The sequence below is a fragment of the Aptenodytes patagonicus genome, chromosome 7 (assembly GCF_965638725.1).
Source record: "Aptenodytes patagonicus chromosome 7, bAptPat1.pri.cur, whole genome shotgun sequence".
In the NCBI taxonomy this organism is placed as follows: Eukaryota; Metazoa; Chordata; class Aves; order Sphenisciformes; family Spheniscidae; genus Aptenodytes; species Aptenodytes patagonicus.
In genome coordinates, this window is record NC_134955.1 from 26,577,136 (window position 1) to 26,596,201 (window position 19,066).

General features: G+C 48.3%; 1 protein-coding gene across 2 annotated transcripts in view; it reads right to left on the reverse strand.

Moving 5' to 3' along the window:
• Positions 1–19,066, reverse strand: part of ALX4 (ALX homeobox 4) — a 40,729-nt gene that overhangs the window by 16,357 nt on the left and 5,306 nt on the right. Inside the window, exon 1 of one of the 2 annotated variants that reach the window (XM_076343403.1) lies at positions 18,694–18,748. The exons of the other annotated variant lie outside the window; for it this stretch is intronic. The gene's annotated coding sequence lies outside the window, so the exon portion shown is untranslated. Of the gene's footprint in view, positions 1–18,693; positions 18,749–19,066 lie in introns of those variants that run through there. 2 annotated transcript variants of the gene reach the window in all.

The following is a 19,066-nucleotide window of genomic DNA, read 5'->3' on the forward strand; positions in this document are numbered from 1 at the left end:
CAGCACACCGCAGCTCACAGAGGCTGCCTGCTGGCAGTCAACCCATGTCCAAAGTGTGTGGCACGGGAGGCATGTGACTGCACCAGGTGGCCTCTCTGCTCCCACACTAAGTGGCGTAGGGGCCTTCTGCCTTCCCACCCAGGTGTGGGCACAGGGATTTTCTTCCCTGCCCACTCCCAGATCCCTATGGCCTCCTGCGCTGGCCATTTTATGGTGCCTCTCCCTGCCTGCACAGCCGTGGTCTGACTTCTACTTTTCATAGCAATGATGCTTTTTAAAAAAAAAAACCCAAAACCTCTAGTGCAGATGTTTAAGAAGGCTTTTTAAATCCAGTTCTGGCTCTTAATGTCATTCTCTCAACTCTTGCTTAAATACCAGTGCTAAAATTTTGCCTAGATAGGGTTTAGGCAGGGTATTCTACACTTCTTAACAAGAAAGATTTGCCCCACAGCCCAGCCAGCACACCTCCAGGACTTGGCTGGCTGTAGTAACCTTATCCAGTCCTTGTGATCTTGCCTTAACACATGCTGAAGTCATTACACTTGTTCCCAAGTTTTCTGTTGCAGCCTTCTGCCTCCTGTCTGTCATTGCAGCCTAGAAGTCAGCAAAGGGCTATAATTTAAAAAATATCCACATTTTGGGTTATATAGGATAAAATGGAGTGGCTGGATTTTAGACATACAAAGGCCCAAATCTTCAGGTTTATTCCCGTTCAGGGAGTGAGCTCTCTTGCAGTCTGCAGGTGTAGAGAAGAGTTTAAAGATGGAGAGAAGACCCGGAATTTCGTGACTGAATCTGGCATCACTGATTTTATTAGCAATGATCAGATACTTAATCATGCCTTCACTCTTGGGTCCAACTGAAGTGTAAAACTGGGCAGTATTCATCTCAATTGCAGGTGGTAGAAGTCTACATAAGACATAAGCCATTGGCATCATTCTGGAAGATGCAGTTACTCTTGCTGCTAAGCAGAAACTGGTTGGAGCATCTCCATTTCAACTCTGGATGAGGGTGAACATATCTCCTTGTGTCCAGCCTACCAGCGGTTCCCTCGGGTTTGCATAAAGCAGAGCTGCTTCCTGTATGAAAGCACGTCTGTCCATTTATCCCAGCCAGGGAGCTCATTTGGTTCATCCTGCAGAACCTGAAGGAAAGCTGGAATATGCTCCAGGCAGCTCCTCTGCTCACAGCATGGCATGCACCGACTTTCCGCTGTGCTGAGGAGACCACTGCATGAATGTGCTCCTCTGCATGGACACCATCCATCTCTGCTGAGCCCGACCAAAGCTGCTGGCGCTGCTGCCTGCAGCCTCTTGAGCCTCTACAGCAAAGGAGGGACATAGTGAAACCCATAGACTAAAAATAGCTGTGCAATAACTGGCCACCTTGGGGAGCTAATTACAGACAGAGCAAATTCCTACAGAAAAGCCTATTCATAGAAGGATGAAAGGCGGAGAGGAGTGTTTCTTTCTACTGTGCTCCTCCTGACCACACCTTGGGCCCTTCTCTTCAAGAAGAGACTTATTTTTCTGAGCAGAGCATATAGTAGGAGCAACACTAAGGCCTGGAGCAGAAAAATCTCAAAAACTCCTTCTGTTCCTGAAAGGCAGTCTGAGGACAATGCCAAAGGTGCCACACAGCACTGGTGGGTCCGCAGGCTTTTGCTGGCCCTGCAGCCAGTGTATAACATAAGTCACTGGCTCTGTCTCCACTCTGCATGCCTCGGAGATGCTTCCCTGGGAGTCAAAACCACCTCAGCCCTGGCTGCACTTAGACCCTCTTGTGCCTGGCTGGTTACGTTCCCTTCAAAAAAATCACTGTGTGGGTTTGGGGACAGACAGCTTGATAAACATTAACTCCAGTGCTGCTGAGAAGCTAACGTCACAGCAAGCCTGGCGAACGTGTGCGTGTGTGTCTGCGTGTGTGTTATTTGTTTGTGGAAGTTGCTGTTCCTCTTGCTTTTTTTCTGCACTAGCTTTTTTCCCCCATACAAACATCTGCTTTCGAGGGTATGTATTGCTTTATTGTCTGATTAGCTGAATTCACACACCCTGTGGCTACTTGGGGAGAGCTCAGCACCATCTGTACAAATGCAACATGCGCTGCTTGCTCCTCTTTCATGTTATTTAAAGGACACTAACAAAACTGGTTTTATATAAACAAATCAATTCTGAAAACTCTGCATAGAAGCTGTGGCTAAAGCAAAAAGGCACAGTTTATGCCCCAAGACCTTCTTCATGTGGCACGTTCATTTGAACAGCAGGAAAGAGCCGATTAGCAAATTTTCAAGGCACAAAAACGCTTCTAGCAACCTGCTGTAATTGCAGCTCACTTTCTGGTTCCCAGAATGTGATATAGGAAAAGAGCAAGAAAATGTACTGCCATTGCCTCCACGGGGAGAAAATGAAACTGCTCTGCTGCCTTCCTCACTAGTGAATGTGAAAGGAGATTATTGTTTGTGCCGAATATTCTGAGGCTGGGGATCTTGGCTCTCTCTGAGGAACCCATGAATTTCTTAGTGACCTGGCTCTCTCCTCTCTGACACCTGAAGGTCTTCAGTGCCTGGGGGATGTGCTCTGCCATGCCAGGATCAGCCACAAGATGGCTTTTTAAGTGACAGTGGAGGGAGGTGACAGTCACCTCTGTGCAGCTCAGTGGCAGCCAGACCCTTAGTAGATCCCACACAGGCAGCCCCAGGCTTAGGGCTGAGGGTGGTCAGCTACGGGTTTTCAGCACGCCAGGCTATGTGCAAAGTCCTGCTTGAAAGTATGACAGTCAAGATGGGTCAGCTACTGCATTTTAAAATGTCTCTTTTATTTCCCACTGTAGGCATGTTACAAACAGCTAAGAAATAATTGTGGGTTTCTGCTATGTCCTACTTGTGTCTCCACCTAAAACAGTGCATGTGAACCAAAAGTCACCTAGTACCTCTGAACATCACCAGTGCTTGTCTGCCAAGGAAGATGGATGAGGCAGGTAAGGATCGGAAGGGGGCCTGAAAGGGCTTTCAGTTTCCCTTTAGCTCTGAATTTGGTACCTTTTGGATAAGTAGTCTACTCCTTCCAAAGCAATCCTGCATTGCCTTGCCATGGTCACCTGAGGGTCTTGGCTTTTCTCAAGTCCCTCAGAGCCAGATGTGAGCGCCTAACTGCTCTGAAGACCTGGCTCAATGCTGAATAAGACAAAATATGGGACCTCATAAAGTAAAAAAAAAAATCAGCATCACTAATATAGTACAAAGTATTGAATGGGATCATCTCAGTCATAGACTCACACCTACACACAGGCCAGTAGCTGTTTATTGGGAGTTCAGTCCAAAAGGGTCCACAGACCCCTGGGTAAATGAAAGGCAGAATAGGCAGCTGTTTGCTGAAGACTTTCGTTCTCCACAGGCAAGCACTATAGGCAGCTTGGGGTTTTGCATGCCCTGATGCACTCACCTAACATGGGGCCTCTGTCCCGCTCCCGTCTGAGCTGAGTGTCACTAAGTGGCCGTCAGCATCTGGGGCAGCATCTGCTCCATCCACCTGTCTGCCTTATTTTAGGATCATCCGGTTCTCTCAAGATTGTGTTTCCTTTAGAAAATCTAGATATAGCAAGGTTGCTCCTCCCCTGTTTGGAAATTATGTCCAGCAGAGTTACATGAGGATAGTGTTTAAGGTAGCCAGGATTCAACCCCCTCCCTCCTCCGAGGCCTTATAAAGTCAGGCCCTGTACCTGCAGCAGGGAAAGGTAAGCGCTGGGGAGCTCTGGGGCTGGTGGAAGGCAGTGCCAGTGGAAACACTGAGGGTTGTTCAGATGTGAGTGACAGATGAGGGTGATGCAGGACTTAGGGCTAAGCTCTCACTCTGAAAGGAAGAGCATAAGCCTCCCCATCGGATGCAGATTTATGTATTCATCTTAACCTCACCCATGCCCTTTGGCCACCGCAAGGATCTGAATGATCCCTTGCCTTGAGCACTGCAAGACAAAAGGGGGCTCTTCATTGCAACTTGTCATCTCCTCCAGAGCTTTCCCCTGCAACCAGTCAGAGCCTCCCTCTTCCCCAGAACACACCCCGGACATTTCCCCTACAATTTCCATCCAAGGCTGGGCGCTGGGTGAGCAGGGCATCCGCTCCGTCGGGGCAAGAGAGTGGCATGAGGCACCGGTGCAACCTTCAATGGTCTCAATGCATGTTGCCTTCCACGTTAACCTCACACCCAGCAGGCACCACCAGCCGTCGCGTATGACAGCAGATATAAATCAGCCATTGACTTAGAGGAGAGCGAGGGATGCTCCTTCCAGCTGGTGGGGAGGGCTGGTGAGGCAAAACGCCTGAAGGGAGTTGAGCCTTGCTCTAATGTCTGGCTATGGCACAGTTTAATTCCCTGCTGCCAGCTTGGAGGGTGATTCACCCCATCCTATGTGTCTGTGCCTGCCCAGACAGCATTCACGCCGTCAGTCGGTCCATCCGTCAGTCTGTCTCTCTCTGCATTCTTCTGTATGTCTGTTTTGCAAAAGCAACCTCTTCACAGCAGAGGCAGCAATGCATTGCTGAAGTTCAGCTGCCTCCCAGAGGTGACTTCCCAGTTGCCTATTTTGTGCTGCTGGTAACAGGGCTGGAACTGCAACCTGAAAAAACCGGCAGAGCAGAAGGGCAGGAGGAGGGAGATTAGAGCCATTTTGTCATGAGCTGAGCAAGAGCTCAGCTGCCTCTGCATTACGGAGTCCTGTTTCAAATTAGTGACAGATGAACTTCAAAAGGCTTGCAGACACCGGCCGGAGAGGCGTCTGAGCGGGCTCTGCCTAGCTGAAGCAGCCAGCCTGCGGCCCTAGTCCAGCAAAGTGCTGCAGCATATGTGTGTCCCTGGACTACCCTTATGCTTAAAGCATTATGTACTTCAGACGGGCAGTCAGACAAGCCCCAACAAATCCGTGCAGCACAGCTCCTGTACTGCTTCTCGTGCTTCCCGATTTGGGCCCCCAGGTGCCCCCGTGGAGAAGAGGTGGGGACTCCAAGCCTGGATGAGATGCTGCAGCAGCCGCCTTGCTACCCAAGTACAGTGCATCTCAGGGGGATTTGGGTGCCACCATTTTCACTTGGAAATTGGAAAGCAGTAGTGATGGGAAAGCTGAAGTAAAAACAGAAAACACCCAAAGTTGGCTGAACTTCACTGAACCACAGAAAGGGTTGAGTTTAAACATTGGGCCAAAGTTTGGGCCAGGTTCTTTAAGAAAATAGTTCTGCTGTTCTTCAGTTTTATACAGCTGATTAGTAAAGAAAGGCCCGGACGAGGGAAGAAAAACATTCAGCCTTCCCCAAACCTGCCCGTTCTTGGAAACACAGCTAAAACTTATTTCCATTCTGACTGCACATTGCAAAACTCAAGGCCGGACAGGTCTGGGAACTGCCAATGTTCCTACGAGCACTAGGCTTTTAGAAGTATTCCAGAAAGAAATTAGGTTTCTGGCTACCAAACCCACCAATTCACAGTCACTGGGGCTGGGCAACAGGCTGGCATTAGCTTTTACTGGCAGAGGGAAAGAGGGCAGCAAAATCACAAACTGAAGCAAGAAGCAGCACAACCAAACTGGGAACTTGCCAAGCAATAACGAAAACAAAATAACTGACAGCAAACCTGACAGGGGCAGGTTGTTTCCCCCAACTTCTACACCCCTCCTTGCTCCATTGCTCAGGTCACCCGCTGCAAAAAATCTCCCTGCCGTGGGGTCAGGAGATGAGGATGGTGCTGCAGTCCCGTGGGGTTTTCCTGCTGAGGAGGTGCTGGTGCCCAGGGAGAGGGGGAAGCCTGGAGTCCCAACAGGTACTGAGGGCACCGGCCACCCCTGCTAGACAAGGGCTGGCGTCCTTGGTCCCTATGAGCCCCCCCATGCAATACAGGGGGTGTATGGCGGCCTGAAGGTCTCACTGACCAGGAGAGCTGTTTCGAGGTATTGGAGGGGCATAGCTGCACTGCGTGGCCTGGCCACAAACTGCAGCGTGCCTACGCTATAGCTGGGGAGAAAAGGCAAAGAAAGAAAAATCTAAGACTGGCCTGCCTGCAAACTCCAATTGCCCCTTACACCGTCTAAACAAATATTTATTTAAATTACTCAGAACGCCCCAGTCTTCTTATACGTATGCCCAAAGACTGTCATAAAACGTCTACAAAAAGGACTCTGTTAACCTCTGCTGCCCTGCGTTAGAGGAACATATTTCAGCTCCAGTTAAACTGAAGTTTAATAAACTCTTGGCCTCTGTAGGATCCCTCCAGCCTCTGCAGCAGCCAGTCCTCCCTTGCCGTAGCCTGGCTCCGGGTCTACGTCCACTGCTGGCATTTGCCGTGAAGAGCAGCCGCCAAGGTGGGGAACCGTCAGCACCGCTCCAGCCTCTGATGAGAGCCCACCATCAATCGCAGGTGCTACGCTCTCACACCTTGCATTTCTTTCTGTTGGGGCCACAGGGAGGAGGGAAAGGATGTTTGAAACTCTCCCCCATTTGTCCTTGGCCCCGAAATCTAAACCCCAGCTTAGTGCACTTTTATCTCTGGAGGGTTAGCTCCACGTCCTTTGTATCATAGCAGAGAGAAGGTGCACGTTCCCCATGGGAGCCAGGGTAAGTCTGGCTTCTGAATTATACCAACTGCTGATGCAAGCTGCTGTGCTCAGGAAGATACTGGGAAACCCTGCTTGTTTCATGGTTTAAGTGCAATGCCTTCTTTGTCCAAAAAAATACATACGTGCAGTTCAATAATCTCCTCTTAATGAAGTTTTGCCAGCTTATCAAGGAGTAAAAACGATACTACATGACTTGGCCAATTACTCTCATGAGACATTTGTGCAAGAGCCCAAGCACATGGTTTGCAAAGGAAAGGGGTGAAAATGATTTACAGAAGCAGCAAGGCAGAGGTTTATTGATAATGAGGCAGTAAGAGGAAATGGGATGAATGTGCTTAAGATTCCTCTGGTAAATGAATAATGAATAGTATTCACAGCCAGCAACTTACATTTTTCATTTTGAGTTGAGAATAGCAAGATGCAGGGCAAATGACAGTTATTAAGAAAAAAAAATCCATTAGCTAGTACTGAACAAGGAAAACATCCACAGAAATGTGCTCTTACTTGCGAAAGGGGAGTTGTGAATTGCTCAAAGGGTAAACTGCACTTGTCAAGTAATTCAGAGCGCTACGCACTCCGAGGCCTGAGAAGGGAGATTTCATTTCACTTGAGGACTACCTCACCTTGCAACACGTTTAATTGTCACCGGGGGGGGGGGGGGGGGAGAAAGAAGTAGGTTTGCATGAGTCAAGAGAATTTGACCTTTACTTTCTTCTCCACCTCTGTGGTTCACTTCTCCCCCCAGACTGCCCATGCCCGGTGAGCCGCACTCCATAGCACCTGCCCATCCTGCGTGTGCTCTCCAGCCGCTCGACCCTGACCACTGAAGTTATCGGGGTCTAGCCACTGCATTTGGTGGTGACCGAACTGGGCCAAGATGTGGATCTCTCACCATCACCTGCAGCACTGAATCCCTTTATAAAGCTACTCTGGGACCAAATTTTTCTGGGGACAGACTGGACAAGAGAGGACATTTGCCCCTCATGCTGTTGCAGCTGCGGATGGTGCCCGGAGTGGTGTGGCTTCACCAGCGCTGATGGTCTGCAGCTGCCTCTGCCAGCTGGGGGTGGCCCCTGGCTGCTCGGCACCACGATTACACCCAGCGCAGGGACCAAACACGTCTACAGGACACAGGAGGATGAGCAGTGAGAGCACCATGCAAATGGCTTTTGTGCCTTTCCTCTTATTTCTTTTCTAAAATATTTCTTGCTTCCTGAGTCTTTGGGACATATATACTGCATCCCTACCACCAGTGAACAGTTCTCCGTTTTCTTCTCATCATCCAGCATGTGAAGGCAATCCTTACTTACTGCATGGCATCCACACCCTGGTCAGCAGTGTCCTCTGGGTTTCCCGCAACATTCACTGAGCCATATCGGAGGGTTGCACAGAGATGCCTGAGCCACAACGAGCCCGGTGAGATGAAGCACCGCTATTGCTCATGTTGTACAGATGGCAAACCAAGACGGAGAGCCACCAAGCACAGAACAACTGCTCTGAGATACCTAAGCTTGAATTTTAAAAAGTACTTAGCATTGTCTAATATTTTTGCACCTTGGAGATGAAGGTCCTGTTGGTCTCAGTATGCTTCTCAAGACGCCCTGAATAACACAGTACCTTTGTATCTTTGCCACGCAGTCCTAAGCCCCCGTTCAGTCCAACACACGACATATTCCCCAGTCTTCAGACCATTCTGCCACATCCAGATTTCTTATCCCAGCCTTCTGCTTCTTTCCCAGATACAGCTTTTCTTGTGTCTGTAGTTACATCAAACAATGTGCTCACCTACTTTGCCTGGGTCCAAGGAAGGCTGGATCATCTACTGGGGTAAATGGCCACTGCAAGAAGAGAGAGTTCAGACCTGGCTGGAAACATGCCCAGAACATGGGAAATCTACAGTGTATTTAGGTGTGAAAATCAAAGCTGTCGCTGCTGAATGAGTGAGAACCACAGGTCCTTAAGTCTTGTTCTTGGACAATTTTTCAGAAGAAAGGCATGAAGCACGTTTCCTACACAAAGCCCAGCTCCACTGTGAGTCCGACTCCACAGCACAGTGCACCAGAACTTTTGAAAAAAGTCAGTTTTTTCTGACATGGAGAAAACAAAAATGTGCTTAGTTTTAGCTACATTCTTGGAAACAGCTTAATTGATTCAGATGAACTTTAAAAAAATAGTATTATAAAAACAGCCAGAGGCAAACAACTGCTGTGGGAGCTTTTAGGCCAAATCGTTAAGTTTTGATTAAGTTAGAAGCAACTGGAGGCAGGATTTTGGTAGGAAGTGTCAGACAGTAGACACAAACAACAGTGACTCTGGTAACACGCTCCTAACAGAGAACAAAAAAATCATGAAACTTGGAAACAGTGAAGCTCCTGGAGCACCACTAATTCTCAGCAGAACTGGATGATTACGTGAAAGATGATGACCATGAAAATCAGCCTAAATTAAAAACTGTATCCACATCAGCTGAGCTCATGCCCACTTTTGTGTTTGTTTCCAGTTAACATTCCAGGATGGGATCATATTGACATGAGTGACTGCAAATGTCAAGTAAACATTAGCAAATATTTACAGAAATCATCTTTAGGAACTTGTGAAAAGGAGTATTTGCCCCAGAAACCTACTTCTGCCAGTGATGTTCATCCAACCAGGGAACAGAAAAGACTCTTATCTCGTGTCTTACCTTCCACTCACCAGCACAGATCACCTTTCTGCTGCCTACTTCTTGCACCAGTTGACACACAGGCACAATCCGCTGACCAAAGATTACTCACAAATGTCATCCCAACAACAATCTCAGGTCCCAGACAGACCTCGAAAAGTCATACCTTGCTCACAGACAATTTGCAAACATAACGCAAGGTGCGTTCATTCCTCCTGCCCCCTGTCTCCCAAAATGCTCCCTTAGGGGACCCCTTGTTTGGGGACATTTCTGATCTACACATGGGTGTCCATGTGCTGACACAGCCCCCAGCTCAGAAGGGCTCTGCCTAAAGAAGACACCATCCTTGCGCCAGCGCTACAACCAGAGCTTTGGTGTTTAAAAGTTGCCTTTTCTAGCAAAGCGGGAAGCAATGGGAGGCCTTAACAAAACGTGGAAAGAGCAACTGCAGGCAGGATGGCCTAGAGAGGAGAATAAAATACACAATCATAAACCATGGGCTGGAACCAATACATGTCAGAAGTGCCGGTCTGAACGGTACGTACTGTTTCAGAGTTTCCTAGCTGAGAGTGAGCAAGACCCCTGTTCACCCCCTCCGTCTTCCTCCACTCTTTAGAAATAGGCCTATCTGCAAGGGTCTGGAAAGAATGAAATTTGGGAAGAACAGATAAACACTTCAGTTTCCAATGTCTGAGGACTCCCAGCATTAGTGAGGCCACTAGGCACGGGCTGGCCTTTGCTTCCCAAAGCATCCCCAGCTCTTGGGCTCAGAGCGTCTGCAAGGAAAGCTGCTGGGGGCTGCAGTGGGTTGCTTTCTCCTTCCTTCTCATCCCAGGCTAGGCTTCCTGCACGCTGTCTTCTCGGATTTACTATCTCACCAGACATTTGGGTCACGATTCTGCAGACTTCACAAGAGGCAAACATGCCTGTATGGGAATATGTGATTTCTGCTGCAATTCATTTTGTTCATAAGGCTCTCAGGAGAAAATATACAGTCAGATGTAAATAATGGAGCTCCAAACTACAAAACTCCTTCAGTGAACACAGTTATGAGGCTGTAGCTTCCAACAAGCCAAGGTTTTAGTGCTAGAGGAAACTGTTGAAGTTCTTCATCCCAAAGAAGGGGTCAGAGAGTCCCTGTGCTGTGCCTGCCAGTACCGAGAGACTTGCCTGGAATTAGGGACTCTTTGAGTATTTGCAGCTCGTGTCCTCTGTTTTCCAAAGCAAAGATGCAGCTTCCCAAATCAGCTTAAATCACACCGTTCTCCCCCATTGACACCTCCTATAGCTGATGAAGCTGAGGCTTTTAAACAGGGATAGCATGACTGCTATACAGTCCAATTTGCTTCAAACTGTAGTACATACTGGACTAAATAACCTTCCCCTGTAAATAACTCCTTTGTAAAATAACTCCCAGCCGAGAGGGATGGGGGACGTGTGTGTGTGTAACTTTGTCAAGAACACGATCTGACAAAAACAGAAAACTTTGGTGCTCCATCTCCTGTCAGTAGATGGACTGTGATGTTCAGATGCTACAGTAAGAAGCTCTATAGATTATTATCAGCCAGGGACAGTCTGGAAGCCAGTGTGTCATTTAGCTATTTACATACTCATATCGCGTTTTCCTGTCGGGCCATTTTCATAGAGCCAGCTCGGGCTGACTCTGCTCCCATTGGGATGCCACTGCAGGCTTTCAGCTGCTGCTCCCTTTCCTTTTGACCCCCTGAGAAGAAGTTCTCAGCAAAGTTTTTGGTTTTAATGAAATCTGTGGGCTAAACCAGGCCATTCCCTATTTTTCCCCAGTAGGGAACTAATTTCTGTCAGACTCAACATCCACAGCTGTATTCTTGGCTTTCGGGACCAACTCAGTTCCCCTCATAACTCCTCCTGGGCAGGACCCACTGGCCTCTTACGTGTTAATGCACGTATGTGGTCACTGCTACACACCATGGTTTATCTGCTTTGGGCTCCTAATCTCTCCATCTCCATGGTATGTGTAATCAGCGAGATTTCTAGACATGAGCCTACATCAGAGAACGTGCACGTTGCCTGAGGCAATACTCGCATTTGTTTTGCTCTAGAAAAGCTGGAGCCATTCCACTTGATTTTTGCAGAGTCCAGATAGGCCAGACCAGTGCATACCAAATGGCCCAAATTTACAAACTTCTTGCAAGGAGTGTGCTATGTTTCCTGGCTAATGTCTGAAAAGGAGAACGGGGGTCAGACTGCACGTTCCCTTTCTACTTCTCTGAAAGTCATTAAAATCAACAGAACAGACAAAGGGCTGGATTAGTCCTGGTCCTTTTGTCATTCTCTTTTAAAGTATCTGGGGGGTCATTCAGTTGCCCACTCATAGGTTTCTGGTGCCGTGCAAGACACACTAAGGTCTCTCAGATGCCGACACAGGGCAGGCAGATACCAAGGTCTTGAGGAGCAGCACTGGGAGACCAGGCAGTGTAAATGGGGACAACTAGGCCAAATGTCATGCAGTTGGCTTAATGCCTCCCCCCAGCACCAGCCAAGCTCCCCCTCTCCACCATCTGTAGGATGCTGGGTACCTCCTATTGCATATACTAGCATCTGACAAACCTGCCGAAATACTTTGGCCTCAAAGCCTCTGCCTTGTTGCACACTCTTCGTGTCTAGGTCCCCAAATATGGTGAAAAATTCATCCCTTAGAAGCTTGGTTGCAATTGCAGCCTCTTGGTTCCTTTTTGGGTAAGCTTCAGGTCATTTTCTAAAGAAATCCATAGCTACCAACAAATATTGTCTGGCAGATTCCATCCCCGGCAAAGGCCCAACACATCAACAGCAATGAATCACAGTAAGGTCCCCAGGAGACACTGCTCAGTAGGGTTTCTCCCCATCTTTGGGACCCACTTTTGAAATACAACCCATGCAAGAAATGCATCACATTTCCTGTAGTAATTTTCCATCATCTGTCTGCATTTTCCTCAAAACCAGTTCTCCCTTGGCTTGACTAAGTATTTTGCAACCTCAAGATGTCCAATGGTTTTGACATCATAACAAAACCTCAGAACCTCTTTTTTGAGTGTTTCAGGTATAATGAGCTCTCATGAATACTCATCACCCATTGTTTTATTTCCCAATCTCCTATACAACATTTCATCTTTAAATGCCAAGCTTTCTCACTATGCTACTCTGAAGAGAGTCTATACTCCAAAGCAGACACAGTTGCCAAATGAGGGTTTTTTTTCAATCACACCTTGTTTTGATACCAGCAGCCTTTTTGAGGGACACTTTTAGCTCCTTGAACTCTGCTCTTGCAAGCCTACTGGATGAAGCAGGAGGGGTTTCATTCCTGAAGACTGTGAAAGAAAGGAGAAAAAAAAGGATGCAGTCTCAATCTTTTCTTGCTGTCCTGCTGAGGGAGGTGTCTGCCCCAAAAAAGGCATTTGAAAAGGCGTTGGCAGAACTAGCCTTTGGTGACTTTGGTCTCATGTCAGTGCTGTCCCCAGCCCGCAGGCACCCCCAGCTGTGTTCAGTGGAAACTGCTTCAGCTCTGAAAATGCCCAGCTGCTCTCCTCTGGCCACCGAGGTAGCTTTCCCTTCTCACAAGGAGCATGTGGAGCTTTTGCAATCCTGGCAAGTCCGCAGCTGAGCCTCCAGCAGCAGGATCAGTGCCCTGCAAGGCCAGGCAGGCTGAGAGTGCCCTGCTGCCTTCCCTCGCATCGGGGGAGAACTGCCCCATCGCCCCTGGCTGAGCATTTGCCCAGGGTGCATGTTACACCTCTTTCCAACAGGTCACCTCACTCTGGGTTCAATTTCAGATTGGCAGCCTTGAGCTGATGACAGCCTGCTAATAAAACATTATCAGTTCCTATTAAAGGGTTTACCATATGCCAGGATATCCCCAGCTATAACGGAAGGATTGGATGGCTGGCCATACGATACCTGCTCTGTTGGTCTTTTGGGTGGGGGCTGCCTTACACAGGTGGTGGGAGACCCACGCTACAGTTTGCTGTGGACTTGCCCTAACACGAAAGCCATTTTCACCACCAGATATCCACAGTGGAAACCAAAATAAACCTAGTAAGGCACATCCCAGATATTATCTATTAATGGTAAGGCACAAGCACTCTTTGATTAACATATTACATGGCAAAGCTCTTGCTGGCCTTTTTTTCTAGCCAGGACAACAGATGAGGTCCAGGAGCTGGCTACAAGCTCAAAGAGACAGCTCAGGGGCCAGCCCACAGAGGCAGGCGCTGCAGATTGCCCAAACCTCTTTCTTTCACATGAGCCATGTCTTTAAAGGAAAACACTGCGGGTTGAAAGCCCTGGTGCTCCCTGACCAGGTACCAACCACAGTGATGTACACACTGAGTGTTAGTTCATCTCCTACCTTGGCTATGCTGAGCAGTTTCCTGGATCCCAGAGGTCCAGTCTCTCACAGGCATTTCTCCCCAGCAAGGACACTTTCCCCAGGCCCTGCCTTCCCCTCGTACCCACGGGGTGACTCCATTTTGGACTGTCCCATCATCTCCCTCTCTGTCTAGTTTCAATTAGCAACTGCAGTACCTGAACAAGTATCTGCGATGCCTATAAATCACACATGTGATAACCCCTCTCCTGCTGCTTGGCTTCCCCCGTAGCCCTCCCTCTGAAGTGGACCGCTGCCAAATGGAGGCAAACAGGTTGTTCAACTAAGAACTCCATTTTTTGCCACCAAGGCCAAGGAAAAGGGGATTTCCAGTACAACCAGCCACAAAAGTACCCTTCTCAAAAGCAAACTCATTAAAAGCTGCAAGGGAAGAGCGGGATTCTCTGAACACCAACTTAATATCCAGCCCTGGACACCAGAAAGCCTTGCTACAGCCTCAACTCTAACTTAAAACCAGTATCACTCAGCTTTACATGTGCAGCTTCAGGTCCCTTTGTTTCCTGAGTTGAGTTTGGGCCTTTCAGTAGATTTTTATTAGGCTCTGTCCTGACTAGCCCTATATTTATAACAACCCTCTCTGTGGGTATTACCCCTCCCCATCAGAGCCGCACTTAACCGAGCCGCTGCACTCGTGTTTGATGTTGTAGCCAATCCCCCATTGCTTTCTACCGTGCATAAGTCCCTTTTTCTAATAGCTTGAAGTGGTATGAACTGGATGGAAATACTCTTCTCTCTGGCACAGGACCTTATACCTATATAAAGCAACCAGCTTCCCTCTCTTCCAGTAGCAACTTTCTGACTTCTGTTCAAGGGCTGAAATGCAATATTTAAGCTCCACCATAAATCCCACAGCTTCACTGAGTGTTTCTGGTCTCCTGCACAATCTGCCTAAGTGTCTAGCAACTGGTCCATCGGCTATTTATCTTGGAAGTCCTCACTGGCATCTGGAGACGTGAGGAACACAAAAAGTCTGCAGGTCCTCTGCCAATTTAGGTGGGTCTCTTCTTCCTCTTGCCTTCTAGCATTTGGCTGTGTCCTGTCTAGCTCAGACTGATATCTGGCTCCAATCTGCTTACGAAGGTTCAGACCAAATCTTGATAAGCCAGGTTATGTCTATAACACAGTGCTTCTCAGCTCTCAGGTATGGGTCCTTGCCACAGCTGTGCTCCTGACTCTGCTCCAGGATGAGGTCTGGGCATGCACCATCCCAGGGAAGGCTGGAAAAGAACCACACAGTGCTCCAGAAGGTCTTGCAGCCTCCGAAACTGGAGACCAGCACCTCAGTCCAGGCTACGGAGCGTACCCCTGCCCTAGCGCTTGACCTCAGGCTCTTCTCTGTGAACAAGTGCTGCAGAGTAAGACTCTGTCTGGCTCTTCTTTCCAGCCAGCCACGCGGTGGGAACGGACATGTGTCAGCCTCCCATGGGGTCCTTTCTTGAGTGGCATCGCTGGGGCTGGAAAAACCTGATGCTGTGGGCCTCCGTGTGCTTGCGTTACAGAGCGCACACACTGGAAACGGCCAGTCACAAGCCCCGCCTGGCAGACCCAACAGCCTGAGACCAACTCCACGCCCAGCAGGCTGGTACCCTGGTGAGCCCTGTTAAGATGGTTTTCTATTCTTTCAGAAATCTTGCTCTGGCTCAGGCCTCCTATTAAGTTTCAGGCTGAATAACATTTTTCCATTTCCCCTGTTTTGCGAAACATCTTCTAGCCTGTGTCACACACATTCCTCAGCACCTCGCAGAGTCGGGGACTTGCAGCTGGGCCTTCGGACCTCTCTGGGCACAGTCCCAGCACAGAGTCATTCTCTGATTGTTTTCGATCCTTTCTGGGAAAATTCCCGATATTGCCCTCTCTCCCTGTGCAGTTTACAACTTTGTTTTGTTTTGATTTGATTTGATTCTGGTGTGAATTCCTTTCACTTTCCACTGCTCCTGAACAGGTTAGATGTCTGCAAGCACCTTTGTTATCTGATCCCTCTTGCATCAAAAGAATTAATACAGTTCCCCATTTCCCTCTTTGGAAACTACATCCTACCCCGACACCAGTGTTACCGCTCCCAACTGAAGCAGTCAGCCAATATCCCAAGTCCTGAGGGGGCAGTTTCCACTACAGGGCGGAACTGATGAGACCCAAGGTATTTGTTTTATTCAGCAGTGTTTGCACACAAAGCACTATCTCCCTAAACACAGCAGCAATCAGATAGGAGTCATTTCAAGACATTACAAGTTTCTTTTATTTCCCCCAGACAGAAGCCTGCCTAAAATGTTTGTTTTGTCTCTTCCTCAGGTTCCTTATTTCCCATTGATAGCACTTCTCTGATGGGCCTTGACTTTCTGTTGACTCCCCCTCTTTGGTTTCGTAGTGTTTTCAGACTTTTACTGTATAAAGGCAGTTGCTACCTTCATAAGTCCCACAGAGTTTTCACCCAGCCTCAGCATACAGCATGTCTATCAGTGACTAAACCAGCTTAGCTTTCAGGCTCCATCACCAGCTAAAAACCCACTTGCCTGACAGCTAATGAACACAGTTCTTGCTAATAAGGAATATATTTAGAAATACTACTGATTCAACCATCTGTTTCCAGCAAGCAGATTAACTGCATCGGGATAAACCCTTAAACGGCATCTTCATCAAAAAAAAATCAGATTTAAATTGGCATTTAACTGCTGAGTTAGGCGATGCAATGGTCTTCAATCAGTGCAGATAAGGACAGACCATAGCTCATGACATACGAACTTGCCATGTCTAAATCCTGCTGGGACCTGAAGATAGCAGCTACTAGATGTTGAATCACAGCTATTCTCAACAGAGAGATAAAGAATTTGATGCTGGTGGATTCATACTTATATAGTCCATAAAACCAGTTGCAGACCACCTTCCATAATAGTGGTGAGTTTGCCACTGCTCATCACCGCTCCATGATATCTCCTCTTCTTCTTCCCCTGCCTCTTCTCATTCATCTCTGTTCCTTCCTCCCTCCATCCCATTCCCCTATTCCTCATTGACCCGTCTCTCTCTGATCAAAAACTGGCCCTAGAAGTATCGTGGTGATCACAATTGCTCTTTCACATCATGCCTACTTACATGACAGTCAAAATACGAAGATGATGGCAAGTATGAATGAAAACATGACCAAGCAGAATCACCAGTATGTATAATAGCATTGATTCATCTGAACTTACACAGAAAATAAAGTGGAGGTCATTTATTTAATATATGTAAGCAGCTTTCCTCCTTTACTTATGAACTTTCATTTACAAGTTGAGGCAGCTGAGAGACATGTAACTATGGTAAATTACTCTAACGCTTTATTCATATGAAATGTTCCCATCCATCTCTTAGTAAATGATTCTCAAGTCACAGGGGTCCTGTATTAGATATTACTGCTCAGGCCTCTCCTAATCCAGAACTATTTCTCTTTTCCTTTTGAAAATGTATCTACATGAAGATTTTAGACGTATGCTTTCCAAGCTGATTAACAATTGAGATGGGATTTTTTTTTTTTCCCAAATGTGTAGGACTAACACCTCAGAAACACATGACTTTTGGGGCAGGGATTTCTCAGCATTTTCTGAAAAGCAGTGACCAACCCATATCTTGTTTTGGCCAATATAGGTTGCTCACGCTGATGAGTTGCATTTTAAAAATGAGACCATTCATGTGGATTGACAGGTTGAGCCTATTTTATGTACTGAGACACTTGAGCATATGAGAACACACCAGTTGCTACAGCTTCTTGCACCGAATAAGGACCTGGCCGTCAGGAAACCTAAGTTCAGTCCCCTCCAAAATCAAACACAGGACCTCCACTCCGTGAGCTTTCCAACTCGGGCAGTGGGCTCCTTCTCCAGCCCGCTGAGAGCCTCCTTCTGCCAGAGCCACGGCCGTGGGAGGATCACACTGATGCCACTGAGTGGCGACAGCTTGACCTTGCACAAGCCACTCGCACGTTCTGAGTCTCAGTTTTTCCGACTGCAAAATGGGAAGAAAAGTCTCTTACTGCCACAGGATGCGTCACACTTTTTACCTGAGAATTGCTACAGCTACCCAAACGCCCTGAACAAGACTTAAGGACTCCAGGGAGCAAAACTGGCTAAAGAGTTGGGAACTAGGGCGACCGAACGGACAGGGCTGTGGCTGGAGATGCCCTTTAGCAGCAGACCTTGGCTCTGAGCCTCCCAGACACCACCTCCCTCTTACAGGGGAAACTCATCATGGCTTTGAACGAAAGGCTTGGAAAAGGAATAAATCTTCAAGATCTGAGGGATTGAAGTCTGCACATTAGCTCCCCTTAAACCCTGAGTGCATTTAACTTGGGAGGTTAGAAACCACAGCCAAAGAAATCTCTTTTGATTCACAACTTGTTTTGAGCAGTCACCCATAAAGCAGCCAGTGAATCACTCCAGCCAGTTAGTCATGCAACCACACTGAATGTACACTCGAAAGGCAGCACAAAATAAACAGCCTGCAGCTCCAGATAACACACACACAGCTCATTTGCGCTATCTGGCATCAGCATATATTGTTAATAGGACTCCTACACCAAACCCTTAGGAAAAGACGCACTCAGCAAGCATCTCCAAATCTCTCTCCCCATCAGTATTTTTCTCGTCTGCTTCGCACTGTGTTGCTTTCAAAACAGTTAAGACTAGTAAAAGTTTTAAGACCCTCTCTCTCTTTCCGCACCCTTCTTGTTGCTGGTAACGTCCTGCTGGGGTTACAAGCGTACACTGCAGAAGTGCAGGGCTAAAGCGGAGTTAATCCCAATCAGCAGCGGACAAGTCGAAAATAAACAGCTCTAGTGCGAAAAGAAATCTTCCTGCAAGGAGGGAGCGGCAGGAATACAGGGGGAGGGAGGCTCCCGGTCCTTTGACACATGAGTGTTATAAACAGCTCGGGTCAGGAATCCTGTAAAAGTCTCCAGCCAGATCTACCGTCCAAGTCAAGAGAAGCGCAAAACATCTTTGGAAAGAGCCGCAAATAAATCTTCCTGCGCAGCCGGGGTAAGGAGCGTGAGCCCTACCTTCGCGTCCCGCTCCCTGAGGAAATCCCGCAGGTTTCCGCGGAGGAGATCCCGCACCTCCGACTGTCTGCTCAAACAGAGGCTTAGCCAAACTCCTGGCGAGAACTCCCTCCCCTCCCTGGGAGGGTGCCGGAGCCCTTGAATGGCAGATCTGGTGGCCCTATTGTGGAAAAGAGAGGGCGATTGCCAGGGCGGCGTCAGCAGCACGCCGGGAGCCGGCGGCCGAGCCTCGCCGGGCAGCCGGCCCTGCAGCACCCGGGAAGGGGCCGGCCCTGCCGCCCGGCTCCCCTCCAGCTCGCCTCCCCGCCTTCGCTGGCTCCGCTCGCTGCTTCTTCTCCCTGATGCGCGCCAGGGTCCCGTCCCCCCTTCCCCC